Consider the following 20,036-nt stretch of genomic DNA (forward strand, 5'->3'; position numbering starts at 1 on the left):
TGACCGAGAGTGTAGAAAACTGACTCTATCGGGTATTAACAGACAGAAACCTTCCTTTGGAAATACAATTCTTCATTGATCGTACAGATTCGATCAGTCGAGTGTTGTTGTTTTTTTTGCAATTCAACTTGACATAAGCTTATTAGTTATATTAATATAGACAATATAGTCACACGGTTGCAGGAACTGTCTGTTTTTATGTTTACAGATGCAGATGATAGCTTGTTTAACTTAAAGCAGTGATGTTTAAATGCAATAATACCCCTAATTTATATCGACTACATTTTATTTTCCCACAGAAGTGAGTTTTACCAAACAAGAAAGATTTTGCATCCAACAATACAGCATGTCACTGTGAAGACTTTGTCAGCTCCATTATTTTGCCTTGATTATTAAATCATAGACTCCAGAGAAACGTTATTTCCATTTAGCTTTCAGCTTTTCTTTTTGCACAATTGCATGCCATCGGCAGTATGCTGTGAAGCAGCGAGGGGTATGTGTGATACAGCCTGACTGACTGATTACTAGATCTTTAAATCCCTGTTTTACCAGAAGTTTGGGAAAGCAATCAAAACTGGCTCAGTCTCCTGCTATCTCCCTCTCTTTGTTCCATAGATTTTTAAAAACAGTGCAGTATTACTGCAAAAACACGGTTTTCTCCGATGTAAAATGACAGAATGACTTATGTTCATGTGCTGCACAGGAAATACTATAGCTGTATTTTCACTCAACACATGGTCACTTGCCCATAACATTAAAAGTCACAAGTAAATCTTTTATAAGGAATGGGTTGAGATCCATGGTTTTTAACTGTGACATGAAGATCGAGCCGGTCAGCTGTCACTCGTACTTACATCTGAATGTCAAGTCAGCCTTGGAGATCCTGTGGTAAAACATTTATCTACTTAAAGATGGCCTTACCATTTTAATCACTAAAATATTAAAGTAAGCAGCGCATAGTGGATGTAGCTCGGGCTATAGTCAACCAAAGAAAACCTCGTCTCCTGAAATTCTTTCTACCATCTACCATTTGGTTGATGGAGAAAAATCTCCAGATTAACTAAAAGTAAACTCTGTTCTGGCACATGGAATACTTCATGCAGTGAAAAATTAATATAATATCAATGTACTTTTATCTTAACATGAACTGCGTACTGTATAGCTGAAACTGAGCTTTTCCAACTGAGCTGTGTGTGCGAGTCAGTCCCACCACTGAGCGTCAAACCGGACCGACGAGAAAAATCTGACTTACAAGACACTACAGGAGTTAAATCCAGTGTCCACGATGTCATTTACAACATATTGTTACTGACGTTCAGTGTTAGGCTCGTAACTCTAAAAATGTAATATATTACTTATTATCCATCACTGCTTTTTAAAAGTAATAGTATTGCTTTAATTACTACTCCGTGCCAACAGTATTTCTTGGAGCTCCACATTATTGTGCCTTTGCTTATAGTAGATGTTTCAGGAGGTTTGAGGTGTGTTTTTTTGCAGTGGAAAGAGTTTTAATATCACTAATTACATCAAAAGTGTTTTTGTCATCTCTGCTCCTGACAAAATAAAAGGTCCGATTGTGGCCCTTGGACGGATTTTAAACAACCTATGGCTTTTCTTTCAATATGTACTATGTACGGCCTGCCACACAATATTGGTTTATCGAGCAAGATCACTCAGCAGTTTTCCCGTTTTTTCAGCTCATGGCAGGACTGTCATACAGTTTGTGGACATGCTAAACCACTCAGGCAGAACTAGCGTATTTCCACCTAGTGTTTTCAGGATGTACCTCCCAGTGTCTGATTAGCCACCACATACAAACCTCGTTTGTAATAATGAATGACCACCAATTATCATAATTAAATTGTGACAAAGTAGGTGACAGATGATGAAAAACTTATCAGTGATTATTAATAAATGATTACTGGACTGTTATCTGAGAAATGTAATAGTCTACTTACTGCGAAGGCTCTTTGACCTTCTGTGAATTTGATTATGTATCCCAGATTCTTAACACAAATTTATTAAAAGACGTTTATCGCTAAAGGTTGGCTCTTAATTGTGTTTCTCTCTCTGTTGAACAGGAAAACATGAATTTATTTTATCATTTTCATTTAATTCTCCCACATTTTTCTTTTTCTTAATTACCCAAGTTAAAGTTTGCTTTTACATTACAGACTATGTCTTAGCTTAAATGTCGCAGTGTTACATATTTACTCTGGCTAATGGCCTGTGCTGACAGGAGAGAGGGACACAGCTATCTCTTTATTTAACACACGGAGAGTAATGATTTGCACTCAGAGGGGGCTCTGGTGAGGGCCGGACATCTCAGTCTGTTTCCTTTAATAGGGCCTGTCTCCAGTGATTAGGGACTGTTGACAGTCGAGAACCGCTCCGTTTCTTTTTCCTGTTTATTAACACCTTCCCCAAACCATGCTTACAACAAAGTAATAGCCCACACACACATGCTCAAGTGAACACACACATACTTTTTTCTCATTATGTCAAATATCAGATGGTGAAACAAACATTGTCAAGTCATGGGGGAGAGCTTGGCTGCCTTTCCCTCCATGTCTTCTAAAACTTCTGGGTCTCAGGGCCCACATTGCACTCCAGCTCTCTCATCATTACACCGTGGTTCACAGCACAGGATCAGTACTTTCTATCCCGATCCAGGCTGGAACCAAACTAATTAGCCTGTCATTTCTTGTCTCTTGTCTTTGAGGCTGCTGGATTTTCTGTGATTAGTTTCTTCCATGTCATTTCTAAAATGGTTCATAGGCCGCAAACTCTTTTCTGTCTAAATTAATCAACAGCTTCCTTTCTTCTTGTGGTAAAAAAGGCCAGACCTTTAGCTAATTGCAAGAGGATGTCTTTGCCTCAAAGTTTTTTTTCCATCCAGTAGACAAAGAGGCACGTTTTTTTTGCCCGTGAATGTGACAGTCAGCTCCTCCTTTCCCATCTTCACCCCGTCCCTCTGGAGATCAAGCCGGGGTTCACTTAGGCTTATAACGCTTGGCCTCTGGAAGGTGGGATTGAACTCCACCTTTGAACTTGGCTTGTACACGAACTGTGCAATCATAATGTAACAGGCAATGCATGCTGAATGTCTTCCTCTGGGTGCTGAGGGCTAAATTAATTTGTATGAAAGTCAAGGATAACTAATGGGCAGCATGGACAAATAATACAATAAGAGCCCTCTTATTCCTCAGTAATTTAAACACACAAGGCATATTTGATTATATATTCCTGCCAAATGCAAACTCATCCCCATATGCAAAAGGGGACCTAATGGCATACTAATGCACAGTGTTAGCCATTATGCACGAGCCGTTTCAGCCTAAGCCACCATGAAAGCCAATCAAACCATGGCTGTCCAAATTCCACAGTGTGCCTTATTTTTCAGAACAGTTTATTCCTCTGAAATCAGCAATTAATTGCTGAGAGTTAATTGCAGACTGAACTGCAGATGACCTCTCCTGCTCTGTTGCGGCAGTGTGTATATCCTGAGAGAAGAGTACAATAGATGTACCAGGAAGAAAGGATGCACTCAGAGGATTACTCTCAGCTCTCATGTGGCGACTAAAGCTGACATGTGATTTTTGGAGATAGCACCTGAGAAAAAAATAATGACAAGCTACCAAAAATAAACGTTAAGGTTGTATCCATCAGTGTGGGCGCAAGTTAAGGCCTCTTCAAAGGCGTTTTGAACTCTGGAAATTTGACCCAGCTTTGTCACGATCCATCATATATGGTCATTAACCCGTGACACATAGCAACCATCTACCAATCATCCATCGCCATAAATCACTTTGTTCTATGAAAAAGTACCATTTCTATGCCTTACAATGGGATCCCACAGGGGAGCAAGGGAGTCATAGCAGTAGCCGCACCACCCTGTGAAGGAGCAGCTTATGTGACGATTTTACATAGCCAGCTCCGGTGCATGAGCCCATGTTAGTTGATATGTGCCGGCCCATGTGCATGCTAGCTCTGGACTTAATTGGCTATGATTATAACTAATGGCTATAATGATGTACATTTTCTCTCCAGCAGGACACTGCAATTAGGATCAGGCAAATTCAGTTCCTCTTCAGGCAGTCCCTCAACCCTCTTTCTCTTGTAGTCTATTTAGCCACGCCGGTGCTTGTAGGCACAAGTACAGTATCTGAGTGTGAATGTGAGTCAGAGAGAGTGGGTCTGTACCACAGTTATGGGTGCAGCTATACACAGCTAGGTTTGATTCATAAGGCCTACCTCAGTTTAGGGAGCCATCAAGACTTCAGTATAGGAGAAAAAAAAAACCCCCAAATGCAATAGATAAGAAAATGTTATTAGAGGAGCGCAAATATAAAGCATGCAATATACAAGGACTTAAATAACATAGCAGAAAAAACAAATGTATAGCGAATGTGAAATACAATAGCTATATTGTAAATTAAAACTAAATATATGACTAGATTACAGTAAGGTATAAAGTATAAGAACTAACTAACGGCAAGGTGCAGAATCTAACAAAAATAGCTAACCGTAAGGTGCAAACATTAAAGTAAACATAGATGCAAACTGATATATACAATACATACAATGACACAAACAAGTTACCAATATGAATGATAAATACAGGATACATTTCTTTACATATAATTTGAACAGACAGTAGTGCAAGTGTAAAAGATGGACACATTCCTCTTGCTGGGAACTGAGGTAACATTTTGCCCGCTGGCAACTTTGTTGAACTGTTTTTTATAAAAATAAGGAACTGTTTTTGTATTGCATTGTACAAATGCAAACAAACATTTTGTCAAAAGGCAAGGAGGAATCTGTCCAGGTGCCTGGCACATCTAGGTGATGCCATCAAATGTATGTGAGCTTATTTGATGTATTTCCAGTCTATATTTCAGACAACTGTGGAGCAGTTCTGTGATTGTTGTAGCTGTCTGGGAACCACCAAGTGGATCTTCCAGCTTTGGTGTTTCATTTGCGCTGTAATATGACCGATTTGCATGACTGTCCACTTGTAGTTGTATAATCTCGGCATATGTTGCTAATAGCTTACAGATCAGGTTGCAGTGGTATACCGGTTCAAAGGGATACCGTGGTCTGAAAATTGATGAAAATTCTGTACTGGCTACATTCTCTTATCCACAATAACTAAAACAAATGCAACCAAATGAAGAAATCACCTTTATTTCAGTTATTTCCAAAAGGGAGACTCTTGACACATACTTCTGTAAAAAATGTTTTCAGTTATATAACAAAACATTTGCCCAACAAAATAAAAACCTGCTGTTTTTGTAAGTTATGATAATAATGATAATAATAATAATAATAATACAATTATGCTGTGAAACTGCAATATTTTCTGAGACAGTTATTGCACAGTAACCTAATCTCATACCCCTACTACAGTTAAAAGTTCCTGGGCAGAATTTGTGCTCATGAACTTTGGTTCTGCATTACATGCACCGACTTATATGTACCACGCACTCTGCACGAGGCTGTGTGCACTGAACCGTGATCCCTGAACTGTGATGGCTCTGCAAGGATACACAAACCATTACAGCACTAACCGCTGTGTATGTAGCATAACATGCTTTGCTTTTAGTTCACCATCCTTTCATACATGAATAAAAAGACCCAGTTTGTTTCCCATGTACTTTACTAAGAAATATACAAATTTTCCTCAACCAACTTATTTTCTCTAGAAGCCCTCACACAGTGCTGTTCAACAGCTCTGCAAAAAATCACTTCTCTGTGAAAGTGATAAGCAATGTTTTTTGACCAAGAGGTGTTGTAATTTTTGAGGCTTTCGGCTATGATGGTGTTGTATTGGTTTGATATGTTTCTAGTTTGTTCCCCCGTGTGTGAAAATGGTGATGGACAACATTTTGGAAACACAGTGGAAGGCTGCATATTACCAACAAGCGTGAGAAGAAACATGTGCAAACATGTGCTGTAAGGATTGCTGCAACTTTGTGGATCATAGATGACTGCATTATTCATCAAACAAGACTTGCCTCTGATAAAACTCTCCACCCTGCAGCTTTGCAAGTTGTTTTATTTTTTTATGTATTTATTTTTTGGTAAAATCGCACTGAAAGCCTATCACTAAAAACCACATCTGGCTTTCCAGACACTGTATATCACCTTGGGCCAGTGACACCGTGTGTGATTCAGATTTTGTTTAGTTGCAATCAAATGGTGTTGTTGGTAAATAGTAGCAAACCAGTATGTCAGAGACAACACGCTGCCTTTAACATTAAAAGTTGCCGTGGTTACTGAGATCCTAAAGTCTTATAGTAGACAATGTGCATTTTATGCTAAGAAAAAAAAATTGGGGCTTTACTTTCAGCTGTATCTCTTTCCTTCTTCAGACTTTTGTGCAAATTATATACACACACACATATACACACATTGTGCTCGTCAAATCAAGCCTCGTCTCCATGGAAACTAGAGTCGAATAAAAAGATTGCCTTAATCACTTGATAAGTAGTACAAACTCTGTTCTGTTCTGGCCAAAGACATTCACTTTCTAATATGATTTCAAATTTAGTGTGTGAAATATGTGAAGCCATTTCATTCTATTACCCAGAGTTATACATGGTGACATCTGGGACAGCTCTCCAATATGTTGTACTTGGGGTTAATTAAAAATGTAATGGTCAAGTCTGTATTTCTAATAGAGCCGACAGGAGCTCATAATTCATTCAGATTGATTAGATATTAAACCACTGGTCTGTAGAACCAGTAGTCAGAGATGACTGTATGAAACAATTATCCCAGAATCAGTGCTGGAGATTCCCATTGCTCTGATTGGGACGTGGGTGGAAATCTAAGGGAGCAACAAGAGCTTATTGAATCTTTTACCATTCAGATTTGAAGTATTAGAAGAAGCCCTGGCAATGATGTCATGATAGGATTTTATAATTAAATTCTAATTTGCTTGGGTTGTTGGGAAATTAAAGTATTGGCAAACGTTCTTAAAGGGATACACTGCCGATTTTGATTTTCAACCAGCTTTGTGTCAAAACAGTGTGGGTACTGTGGTTAACGTCCTTCCATCTCCAAATCTCGTTGTTTTACCAGTTTGCGGACCTTAACGACTGCTGTTCTTTTTTGAATTAGCGGATAATTGCCAAAGCTGCTTTTTAAATCTCCCACGGTATGGTCACCAACATAATATGTAAACAGAAAGTCACACCTCCCCAGATTTCAGTGTTGTGTTTAGCCGTAATAGCGAGAGTTTGTGAACAGGAAGTGGGTACCGCACTGCTTTCTGTACAGTGAAAACGGGGGCTGAAAAAACAGAGATCAAATGATAAAAATAAGCAGAGCCAATCAAATATAAGCCAAGATTCTGTTAGAGCGTTGCCTGTTTCTCACCCCAGGTGTATTCAGAATCGGGTTTTAGATTACTGCACTGTAGTACCGAAATAGTTTTGTAACAAGCCAGCCACCTATGTGCTAACTACACAAGCTTGCATTACATCACCCACAAGCTGGAGCATTTATTGGTCCGGTGTGGTGCTGTGCATTCTGGTAGTTGTGTGTTTTTTTACCTCTTGAGCAAAAGCGCCCCCGTTTTTTTTTTCTTGTCATGTAACAACAATTTCAAAAGTATTTACGTCTTTCTACGGCATAGATGGCCTAGTTTTTCCCGGGGACCCTCTTTGAGTCAGTGAAATACTTATTTGACAAAATCCGTCATTAAGTGTATATCTTAGACTTGCAGTGTGTGTGTGTCTTTGTCTGTGTTAAATATAGAAAAATGAAAGCTTATGCTGAAAATGAATGACTGATTTTAGCTTTTTCCTTGCAGTGCAATTCCTATTGTGTAATATTCTAAAATATCCGTCTTCTGCACAAGAATGTGAACCTTTCATCTCAGAAAATCAAAGAACATTGTTTTACACAGTAATAGTTAGGGTTGAACGCTTTGAGGAAATTGTGTAATTTGATTTTTTTTGCAAGTATTTTATTTAAATTAAGCTTCAGGCCTGCATTTACATGACAATATTTTATATCAGACTGATGACCCCTAGTGATTCTGAATGATTGAATTCATCCTGCCGGTACAATATTACTTTCTGGACGCGCCCTGCATTTAACGGACAGATATTCCTTCGTCATATAGATGTTGCTTGTATTGTAAGCCAGAAGTGTGAAGTCTCTTGTGAGGAGGCAACATATGTGATTCACTGCTTCATATTGGTGCACAGAACACCAGCCATGATTGATGTGCCAGTTCCAGCCTATCTCGAGCCATCACTAAAAGAACTACACAGGCTCTATCTGTGTTTCCCATCTCTGTCCCCTGAGGCAGCGCTCTGATGTGGATGAAGTAAAGAATTATCACACGGGGAAAGATGGGCACCTGCCTATACCTACTGTACCTTCACTGCGTGTTTATTTTTTTCATTCCGGTGGTATTTATCTGCATTGAAAAGAAAATGACAGGAAGAAAAAATAAAGAAGGGAAGACTGAATTTCTCTTTCTCACATCATCCAGTTTTTCAGAGCCTTGTGACAAACGGATAATGAGGTTGATGTGAACCTAACACCAATCTAACACACACAAATAAGTTCACACAGAAGCCGAGATAATTCTGCATATGTTTTCACACTTGCTTACCTTTATTAATTAAAACACCTTTGAAATGTCTCTGCGGTAATGCTAGTGCAATTATAGTCTATGTCATTTTAGATTTTAATTTTTAACCATGCTTATCATAGGTCTTAACTTTAGAGGCTAACATTTCTTTCCTAGTAAATGCTGAATTTTATTTTAAAAGCAAAAGAAAAAAATGTAATTTGTTTCATGTGAACACAGCTGAACACGTTTTCCTCTGTGTCACAGTGACTCGTTGTGAGCAGAGAGGTTTCTTTTGGTGATGAGTCATGATGAGCACATCCCCAGTCAAATCTTATTTTGCTGTAAAAGCTATCATTGCCCTCCGTCCAATTCCTGGAATCAAACCGAGAAGGTATCAGAGGAAAAAACAGCTGAGCTTCCTTGGCCGAAGCTTGGCCTCTGAATTGTTATTATGCAGAAGTGACCGAACTGCAGCACCACAGTCAGTGAAGCTTGGAAACAGGGAAGCACCTAAATACACCCAAAAATCATGCAAAACAGGCATTTGACTGATTTTTTCAATCAGTGGAAAATTCTGTCAGGAGTGGACCAATGTGGTGGCAGACCTGGCAGTTTCAGAGAAATTAAAATAAAACCGCCATTCAGTCAAGTAGTGAAACCCATCTGCAGCACTTGAGCTGTAAGTGGCGATATCTGAGGAAGACAGAGGAGGAAACACTCCTGCCAATTTGCTGCATCCTATGAATAACAAATTAATATAGTAAATAAATTATGCAAATAAATGAATCCGTCTGTCTTCATTTAGATTGAGATGAGAGCATCAGAAAAAATGAAGATCTGATTTTCAGATGGAAAGCTTCAGAGGTGATACTTTTTGGCTCATGGAAAATCTTAATGTAGAGAATTAATGAGCAGAGATTATCCTGTATTCTATACCAGTCTGCTCAGCCGTGTATTTTATGCTACCATATACAGCATTTTGTTTATATCTCAGCATTTTGTTTCTTTAACTATGCCATTTGCATCCAGTGTAGTTAACAGAACATACAATGTACATTTAATGCATTTTAAGGTGAAGGTGAATTACTGTTTTGTTGTCTTGCAAATTTCTCCGTACCATCTTAGACTAAATTAGATTAAACTTTAACAATCCCTGCAGCGAAATTGGCAACATGCTGTATAATTTGGCCTGAATTTGTAAGGCGAATAAGAAAACTGTTGACAGAGTTTTGTTTTGTTTTTTTCTGTTTTTTTTCTTTATCACACACAATTCCTAATTATATAGGGATGGAACTGAAATTTAGTTGTTATCTTGAGGGAAAGGATACACTATATGTGCAACAATAAACAGGTTGTTAAGTTTTAGATTGGGAAGTCAATAATAGGGATGCACCAGTTGGCCAATCCTGGTCTGATACCAGTGCTTAAAATAATTTGGCGGATAATGATAATGATGTTTTTTTGTGTTGTTGCTTTTATTGTTTTGTTGTTTTTATTCCTTATTTTGTGTCAGGGAAAAAAAGAAATATAACTAAAGTGTTTCTAATCCACTCAGCCTTTCATTACAACATCGTTGAATGGGCACAAATTCAATCATCCATTTTTTTTTAATTATTATTTTTTGGCTTTTGCCTTTGCAAATTAAGATTGCCTCAAATACAAAAAATTACATGACAGTACAACACATGAACAGACACTGGAAAACCTGCTGCTGGTCACTACAACAGCAGTACCCTCAGCATTAAGTCGTAAACCCCAAGATAACCAGATGAAAAATATCTGATTTAACCATGGTGTCTTTGAGATAATTTACTTTTTGTTACTCCTCAAAATTCCCCCAAGAGAGAAAACATATCTCATGTTACTAAAAATATAATCCACTCCCAGGGGCTTTACGAGGTCTGAGAGGCATTCTGAAGATTTTAGGCTGTTTTTGGCTATTTTCATCCGTCTAAAAATACAGGCAAATGCAGTCAACTGACTGATGTTTTCTTCTGCAAATGTAGCAAAACGAATTGCTACATGCAGGTCAGCAAGCACGACCTTTTTAGAGCCCACAGAGCAAAGTGTTTTATATATAATGCACATGATTCAGTATGTCAATCAGCAGAGCCTCCGATATTTGTACCTCTATAAAAGTTAGAACTATCTTTAATTCAGAGCACACAGTTCTGACTCCCATCATACAAACCCATAATGTGCTGTTTAATAGTTATAGTAGCAAAAGGACAAATAAAAATGGCTGTAGGTGTTGTTATGTGTCCATATGGTCAGGTTTTACATTGATCAAATGTGTCATAAAAAGAAATGCATCTTATATGGAATATATTATAATTTCTCATGCATCGTGCCAGTGTGTGGTTGGCAGAAAAATGGTTATGAAACACAATTAAAGGAATATTTTAAAGAGATGTAAATTATGCAAGCCTCGAGGCGCACACACGAGGAGCTTTAATGCCTCCCTTGTTTCTCTTGTTTTACCTGCATATGTTCTCATACCCACCATGTCAGAATAATTACAATAAGCATATGAAAAATTAAAACATTACACTATTATTTGTGCAACATGTGCGGCATGGTAGTGGTCAACATCCTTGTAATGAAGAGTATAACACGTTCTACATTTGTGTAAATGTAGGCAGATTTATTACAGGATATTAAATGAGTTGCAAGAAGCAAATATCACACCCTCATACATCGCCTGATTACTGTGGGTTTCTTACACCATGTTCAGATGTCTTCCAGCTACTTTATCTGTATGCAATTTTGAAATGCAATGAGGTCCCTTCCTCCAAAACGCATTTTAAAGCGCCTCAAGCAGAGATGGGTTTGACATTTCCTTTAGGGAGTTAAGGAACAAAATAAAATATTGTAATATATATTTCTTTTGGCTTGTATCTCAGTGCTTTGCAGACCTCTGAGCACACAGCTCTGCACCAACCTGTGCAGCATGTGTGTAGTTCATCAACAAAGGACAAGTTTACTGATGTGAAGTGATGGAAAAATGTTTTATTAACCTCCTTGACAAATATAATGATATAAACCTGGCTACTATTAACCTGCACTCCCTGGCAGCGGTGTCTAAATAGCTTTATACTGCGGAAATTCTGTCAAATCCAGTTTCCTGAGTAGGCTGTGATACCGCCTGGAGACTGAAGTTATCCGTCGACTCAACAATCGGTTGTTTTGATTGGTATTAGGCCAACAGCGCTGTCAGACTCAGGGATATAAAAGAGAATCAAAAATCATAATCCCACTTTTACAAGATTTTAAGTTGTTGAAAGTCCTGGTGATTCTTTAAACTTCCCTAACATACAGACACCTCGATGGATGCGGACTATGCCGGGCCTCTAGAGCACTCACCACAGGGCTTTAAGAGCCTGCGCTTTGATGTGTAGTTAGATGGAGACGTTGAGAGAGCGAGAGAGTAAGCAAGTATAAAGTTCAAGGCCAAGTTTGTTTGAATGAACATTTTCAAGCTCAAGAACGGCATTTCAAAATTGAGAGAAGCATTGAAGAAAAGTCACTGGAGATGGTATCAGTATTGAGAGAGTCTTATCCCACAAAAGGTCGTTTTCATAAACCTTTAATTATTGATGTTCAGCAACCAACAATGAGAACAAGGGCAGCCTCAAAGTTTTTGCAGCTGTAAAGTGCAGAAAATGTTTTTTCTCTATTCAGAAGTTTAAACGATGATTCACAGACATTTTCATGTTGCAGAAGACTTTAAAAAACAGTGGTGTTATTTTCTTGTGAAATTTTTCTTTAGAAAAAGTCTTGAGCAGCACTAAATCAAAGTTTATTTCACAACTACATAAAAATCACATAGTAATAATTAATGAGCAATATGAAGTTAAAGATAATCTCTGATGCTTTGGATATCTATTGAGAATCCAAACTTTTTGGATCTTTCTTACCAAAAAATGTAGCCTGTAACAGAGTTATGGTTGGATAAAAAAATACATTTTATTGCTATACACCATGGACTGTATATGAATATAGATAACGAATCTTCACTTTCTCCCAATGCCCAAAAATTATGCCAAAATATCCCAGATATGGCCGCTTCCATCCTGGGTTGGGAGTTTATTAGCAGCCAGTCTGTGCAGTAGTTATTGGAAAGTGGAGCAGTTGTATTGATGTCCCACCCATACACCTGGTCGATTCAGTGGCCTAACTCGATCATGAGCACACCGACTGACACATACAGCCGTAAATCATGGCACCATGCCTCATTTTATAGCATCAAATAACCAATTAAAACTAAACTTGTCAGAAAAATCAACATTTGAACACTAAAACATAAAAAGCACCAAAAATGAAAGAAACCAACCACCAGAAAAAATTATGTAAAGTGAATTTTGATTTTTTTTTTCTTTTAAATGTTTTGAAATAATTATGATAATAGCTTTATGTAGGGCCTTAAAAAAAAGAGTTTACAAAGTGTTTTGACAAGCAAAGCAAAAGCAGAAACTGGATACCTGAAAGGCAATATAACAACAGAAAGCCAAACAGTCCTGCCAAACGTACAAACCAGGGTAGAGTTAAAACTAGAGGATAAAAGTGCAAGATGCAGAGTGCTAAATACAAAATTAATACGTATAAGACCAAAAACAATAAAAGTAATGAAAACCCAAAATACATTTGCATACAAGATAAAACATAAATTTAAAACAAATTAAAAGAGGACATCAAAATAAAGATGACATTTTATTTTCATTTGGTTAATTTGATCAAGGTGTGTATGGTGAACACTGCAGCGGATACTTTTTAACAAAAGGGCTCAGGAAATTATTTACTTTTTCCTACTCTTTTGAACATGAAAGACTGATTTTTGTTTACTGAACATGTCTGCGGGGTATTCTTGTTTTGGTTTTTTTCTCCTATGTATTTCTTTAGTTTTGTGTTTTTTCTTATGTCTGTGTTTTTGCATGTTTGAAATAAAATAAATTAAACTTAAATTTAATAACGTGGAGGGGGCGGGTTTATGATCTATACTGCAGCCAGCCACCGTAGGGCAATTGAGGTGTTTTGGCTTCACTTCTGGGGAGCTGTCAATGTCATCCATCTTCATTTACAGTCTATTCTTTAGACACATAAAGCCTACTCCCTTTATATACATTGATCTCAGTGAAATTAAAAGATATAGCATGCACACCATAAACAAGCAATGCTTTCTGTGCTTTGCAAAAAGTAAGACACATGTTCCCCTCACTCACATCTGTAGCAATATGTCACCGCAAGCAGAAGGACAGGGCTTGCCAAGCTCTGCAGATAGGAAATATGAGCAGGGTGATTTTATTTAACAGCTCATTTAGCATTCATGTATAGTACCTTTAGCCCAGGTTCCTAATGGCCTGTATCCCCCAGGATTTGTCAGAAGATGTATGAAAATGCAAATATATCAGCAGGAAGTGCACCCAGCTGTCTTGGCACAGAGAAAGATTTGAAAGAATTGCAGTAAAAATTGAGGCTCAAGTGGGGAGCCTTTAACTGGTTTTTAGCATTAAACTATTGGACAACACGTTAATTCAAAGGGGCGCGCATGCAAAGCCAGGAAAACTGACAAGAACAAAAATGTATGAACTTTCAGAAAGTGTCATTTGGTTAGTAAGTTCACTTTCAATGTAAGGTTTTTGCTTCTCTGTAATTGTTCTGTTATGACATTGCTAATTAGTTTAAAAGAAACAGTTAATCATGGCAGGCTTTCTTTATGACATGTTATTGCACTGTCACATTATTCTAATTGTGTAAGTAATAGCTTCCCTGAATAGACTGATTTTGAAAGCTTTACAGATGTATAGATAGTCTAATGTCCTAGTGGTGTTAACACAGTGTGATAATAATAGACGGTTCCCTTTTAAAGTTCCCTGTACTGTTCTCTCACTTACACAGATCATTAAATGGTTTCACTGATCAGGGATCAGATAAACATTAGCAGCTCTGCATGTCTTCTGTGTGACTGTATGTGTTGACATCAATGGACCTGCTATAGTCCTGAGCTTTTACACATGAAATGAGGGAGAATCATGGGTAATTTTAGTGTTGCTTCACCTTCCATAATTGCATGAGGCAGATGTGTGGCACTTCCTCAGCCTGCTTACTGACCGACTGCACTGTGGTTGCACTTGGAAGTAATTAAAGGGAAAGTTCAACCCCAAATCAAAACACATAGCATATTTTTCCTCTTATCTATCGTGCTGTTTATTATTTTTGTTTGTTTTGGTGTGAGCTGCCGAGCATTGGAGATGTCGACCGCAGAGATGTCTGCCTTCTCTCGAATATATTTCAAAGAAACCCCAGACCTTGTGTGCAATCTACAGCTAACTCGCTAACATAACGGCTCAGCTGAGGAGGACGGCAATAATGTTTACACCTTGCACTGTTAAGGGCACAAGCCTCTCTGTGCAGTAATAGAGCTGGCAGGTGTAGTTTGTAGAAAAAGAAAATAGTTTCTACATGAAACTACTCACACCAAGGTCTGGATTATCTTGAGTAAGTGGGTCATGATTTCTGGAAAAAAGACATAGCCGTTGAGTTTTTCAAATGTATTTTTTTGCCGTTTTGAACACCATCCACTCATTTCGATTTTGAGGTGGACTGTCCCTCTGTTGGTCCTTGAAAGACACGCATGCACTGCTATAAACATCTTAAACCATTCCCAAATGTGGATTTCTTGTCTGTATGTAGCACTGTTTGTTGTATTTACACTCAGGTTTTTGGTATCATAGCTATTGGTGTAAATAGAGTGTGAATTTAACACACACTGATTAAGCAGTAAAATACACTTTGGTTGCTTTTTCCAAACTTGTCCATGTTTCATTTGGCTCTCTATATCCACTAATGTGTATGGCTACTTCTTTAGTGTAATCTCACATTTCAGACAATGTGCAAGTAATGAATTGAGTTCTTTCTGCATTTTCTTCATATTTAAGTTTCTGGGTATATTTTAATGCAAAGGCACTAACTTTTCAGAGAGCTTCTAATCAGAGATTATGTTACTGGATTGTATTATCCTTTTAGTGGCAACAAATCCAACGTCCACATACACATGCATGGACGCACACACGCCCACATCCACAGGCAGTCAATAAATCAGCAAACCTGAACATACATTGCTCCTCAGTTCTTGCATCTATGGCAATCCATTTAATTACATCTCCATCTCTCTCCACAGTCTCCCTCCAACTGGCTGTGTTTTTGAACGAGTTAAAGTCCATGGCTATCCTTTGCTTGTGTAGTGTTGGCTGCACATTTACAACTGCACACACACACACACACACACACACACACACACACACACACACACACACACACACATACACACACACACGGAGGCAGTGAAAACTCAGCCAATCCCATTAGGAATGAACTCCTCCGGGGCATTGCCCTCCTATTAGTCAATTAGTTACCAATGGCTCCTAATAGGTTTACCACAATGCATTACCTGGCAAAACCACAGATACAAACTACAACAGTTTCCTTTGGACAGCTTAAATGGAGGAGGGGTCTCTGGGCAGTTTTTTAGGGTTGGATGTCATCACAGTTTATACTGTTCGGCAATATTGTTTCCACAGTGGGAGCTTTTCAGAGCATCTATGTTGCAAATCAGGGCTGGATTCTCATGAGATTTTCACAAAACCAGCCGTCTAACTAGGTAACAGGATTTGGAAATACACAGAGGAGGAGTGTGAAGCTGAAATTATCGTTCTCACGAACCTTAAAGCTTCCATTTTAAAAGAATTTAGGTTTTACTGTACTGTACTTTACTGTACTGTTTTCTTTTGTTGGGCAGTTATTTTTTCTTTGCGTAGAAGCTCTGAGTGAACAGAACAATTAGGGACTGTTCATTATTTATGAGAGGGGAGGGGTTGGTGCAAAACAGGAGGCATGTCAAATAATTTTCTGAGCATTAGGGAGGGACTTCTAACTTTCTAAGGTTGTTTTTCTCTGTCTTTTTTCTTTTTTTCTTTTTTTTTTAAATTTAAATACCCAAAACCTACAAGCAGGCTTGAAAAGCTTGCATGTTTTTTTTTTTTTTTTACCAAGAAACCATAGATGACTAAATTATCATTATATTGTTGAATTTCTGACTTCCCTTAAACACATCATTTGCCATGAACGTAACCATCAGGAAACATAACTAAATCTGAGCTTAATATAGTTATATGTCATCCAGCTCTCTTCATTCCTCATGTTTGATTTAAAATTATAAGTCAAATATAATAAACAAATATTGCACCATAGAAACAGAGAGAGGCTCTTACCTTTTTTTCCTCCATTCACTCAGGGAGGCTCAAGGAGAAACATTTTCATTTGTGAGGAGGGTCAAGATGAAAAAAAAAGTCCCACCCAAGCCATCCCCCTTCTCTGATAAACAACAAACACTCCCTTACTTTAAATTAATTCTTTATTGGATGTACAGAACATTTCCTGTATCTCGACACAGTTACTGTTGTATAAAAATAGATATACTGTGATAGAAGGCTTTGCCCACCCCTGCATTTATCAGGTGCTGCAAAGTGCCGTTGCTAAGTGTTGGTGTTTAATGTGTGGAAGTCCACTGTCAGCTCCGGTCTCTTTGTCAGCAGTTGTCTGCTGGATAACTGCCAAGCAGACTTCCAACAAGTGTTTTTCCATTTCATCGCAACGTCACTGTAAAGAGCAGCAACGCTGTAGATGTGCTCCTCGTTTAATATAAGCAAAGACAGGCCAGCTGAGCATTTCACCACATTACAGTGAATTACTGTGCAGTTTCCATTGCTTTTTAATAGGCTGGATGAATATTTTTCCCAATGAGATCATTTCACAGTAAGTTAAAGGGGAACACCACCTAAATTAAGAAATCCAATATGTTATTTCCTTGGCCAATTGATATTTGCGAACATGTGCTACTCTCTTTAAAAGCCAGAAACCAGAGAAGAACGTTTTAAACTTGTGACTTCATAGGATACATACCCTTTAGCTGCTGCACAGACAATGAATGGGAGCCGCATTTTTTTGGCCCACAGAAAGTTTTCCTTTTTTTTTTTTTTAAACCAAAATGAGCTTTTTTCGATTGTAAAATTCTCACGTCTGAAACAGAAATTGTGCTCATATACTCAGAAAATTCCCCTGGCTGCTCTCAGTGTCACCTGCAGCATCTTTCCTAATTCATTGTCTATAGAGCAGCTCGGGGCTTAATTAGGGTTGTTCCTGCTTACTTTTATTTTTGTACTGTCTTAAAGAGGAGATGAAACACTGAAAAATACAACTGTGATTTGTTTTATTTTCACTTTAGGCAAGATATGATGCTGCTGATATCCACTTGCCAGACAGAACCTGCACCAGCAGCATCTAACCGGAGACATACAGGGAAAGGACAAATTCAAGTGTCTCTCAACCCCGATATTTCTTCTGATGGTGAGTCCTGCTGTATGTCTTATTATCAGATTCTTTGTGATTCATTTGACTAGGTTTGTAGGGTGGGAATGATGTTTCAAGGTGGCTTGTGGACATATTCGCTAGGTCAGGCTAATGTTAGCTATGTTAGCTGAGGCATGACTAACATTAACGTTAACGTAACGTCATAAGCATTTTGCATTGTTGCTGTGGTCTGATAGCTTGATGGAGACAGTGGCAGAGCACATATTTGCTGTGTCATGAGTAGTTTTTCAGCTGCAGAAAACTGACAGTGATTGTAACTCAATCACTCAAACTCAAATTCACTTTCACTGCTGATGTCCAATATTTGCTCTTATTGGATCAAAAAACATAGCAGCCAGTTTTTAACTTTTTCTGTGGCTCTTTGTATCTCATCAAAACTCTTAAAATTTGTTACATAGACCAGAATAGATTAGAATAGAATATCTTTATATCTTTATATCTTTATTCATATTGTCATTGAACATGTACAAAGAAATTGGATGCAATCCCCATCAAGTGCAAAAAAAACAAAGTGCAAGCTTCACATATATAAACAAATAAATAAATAAGATTGGCTCTAAATCTAACCATAAAACTTTAATTAAAAATAAAGAAGAAAAGAAAAACACAAGTATGCAACACATGCTCACAACCCGCAGGAACACACTGCACGATTCAAATCCACAGTCCAAGTTTGGACGGTGTGTAGTGCACTTATGGCTCTAGGGTAAAAACTGTGTTTTAATCTGTTTGTCTAAGTTTGTATAACTCTGTAATGTCTGTATCAACACTTACAAAGTTAAAAACTAATTAAAGTAGCCTGACGTACAGTGTTGTAATAAGTACTCAGAGTGAACAGCCAAACCTGTGACATCACCAATTGGCTTGTTGAAAGATGGCTGGGCCCTGCACGCAAAATCCTCAGATACAATCCAGGTGCATATCAAGTTTGACTGCAGTGTTATATCTTACCCAAGCCAAAAATCAAACGAACCTCAGTTTTATCGTTAAATGTGCCATCTCTATTTTAAATCACAGAAATACCGTGTATGAATACTGAAAAAAAGGTGTACTTCCTCTTTAAGTTGAAACGAAACTGAAAGCGCAGTCACACTGAGAGTCCCAAAATGACACAGCCAAGTTAGTGCGTGTGACACAGTTCAAAAAGTCACATATTTAATGTCTTCTTGAGAGTGAACTTAACACAATAAGTGTGAAAATACACTGAGAGCCCAGTACTTGACCCAATTGCAGAGGTTCCCACGGTTCTCACGAGCTATCTGATAAATGAGAGCACGCTGTGGGAGGTATATTAATCACTAAAGCTCAGGGTTGCTGTAGCAACACAGGGACACAAAATCCTCTTTTTGCTTTTATACTGAGCCCACCTGGCTAGTTTTTACAAGACTAAGGGTCAGTCTTTAGTAACACAAGGCGGAGTGTTTTTTTATTGATACAGCGTTCAAAGGACGAGCGTAGACTGTGTGTGTGTGTGTGTGTGTGTGTGTGTGTGTGTGTGTGTGTGTGTGTGTGTGTGTGTGTGTGTGTGTGTGTGTAAAGTTCACACTGTGCCTCAGGTTTGTGAGTTTAAACCTTTTTCCTTCTTATGCACATATTGGCAAAATCCCTAGTACGATTAACACCTATCTTCCTGACAGATACCACACGTTTTGTACCACACCTTCAGTCCTCAAAGTGAGACTTTCCAGATGAGCAGTGCGATTGTGTTGAACAGCTCATTTAGCATTCATGTAAAGGACAGTTTACTCTCGAGCTGAGTTGCTCCCGGCAGGACAGAACCACCCAGCTCTGGCCAACACTTTCTATTTGAACACAACTCTGCTGGAAGTACAGTGATGTTAAGGAGGCGATTTAACTTTTCACCACGGAAACTTATCTATGCCCTCATCAGCTTTCATCATTCCTTATATGGCTATGAGTTACTCGGGGTCCCAGTAGAGTCAAAACTTTTTGTTGCGGTATAAAATGTTCACAGCTGTAAAGGCTGATCTAAAAATAACCCTCTCCCTTTTTTTCT

At 38.2% G+C, this 20,036-nt stretch overlaps 1 long non-coding RNA gene across 1 annotated transcript in view; it reads left to right on the top strand.

The window, feature by feature from the left end:
• Positions 1-20,036, top strand: part of LOC148188101 (uncharacterized) — a 148,468-nt gene that overhangs the window by 15,743 nt on the left and 112,689 nt on the right. Inside the window, exon 2 of the long non-coding RNA XR_015778167.1 lies at positions 17,874-17,995. This is a non-coding gene — a long non-coding RNA (uncharacterized LOC148188101). The remainder of the gene's footprint in view (positions 1-17,873; positions 17,996-20,036) is intronic.

Source organism: Plectropomus leopardus, chromosome 12 (genome assembly GCF_026936395.1).
Source record: "Plectropomus leopardus strain MGB_pleo_1.0 chromosome 12, ASM2693639v1, whole genome shotgun sequence".
Classification (NCBI taxonomy): domain Eukaryota; kingdom Metazoa; phylum Chordata; class Actinopteri; order Perciformes; family Serranidae; genus Plectropomus; species Plectropomus leopardus.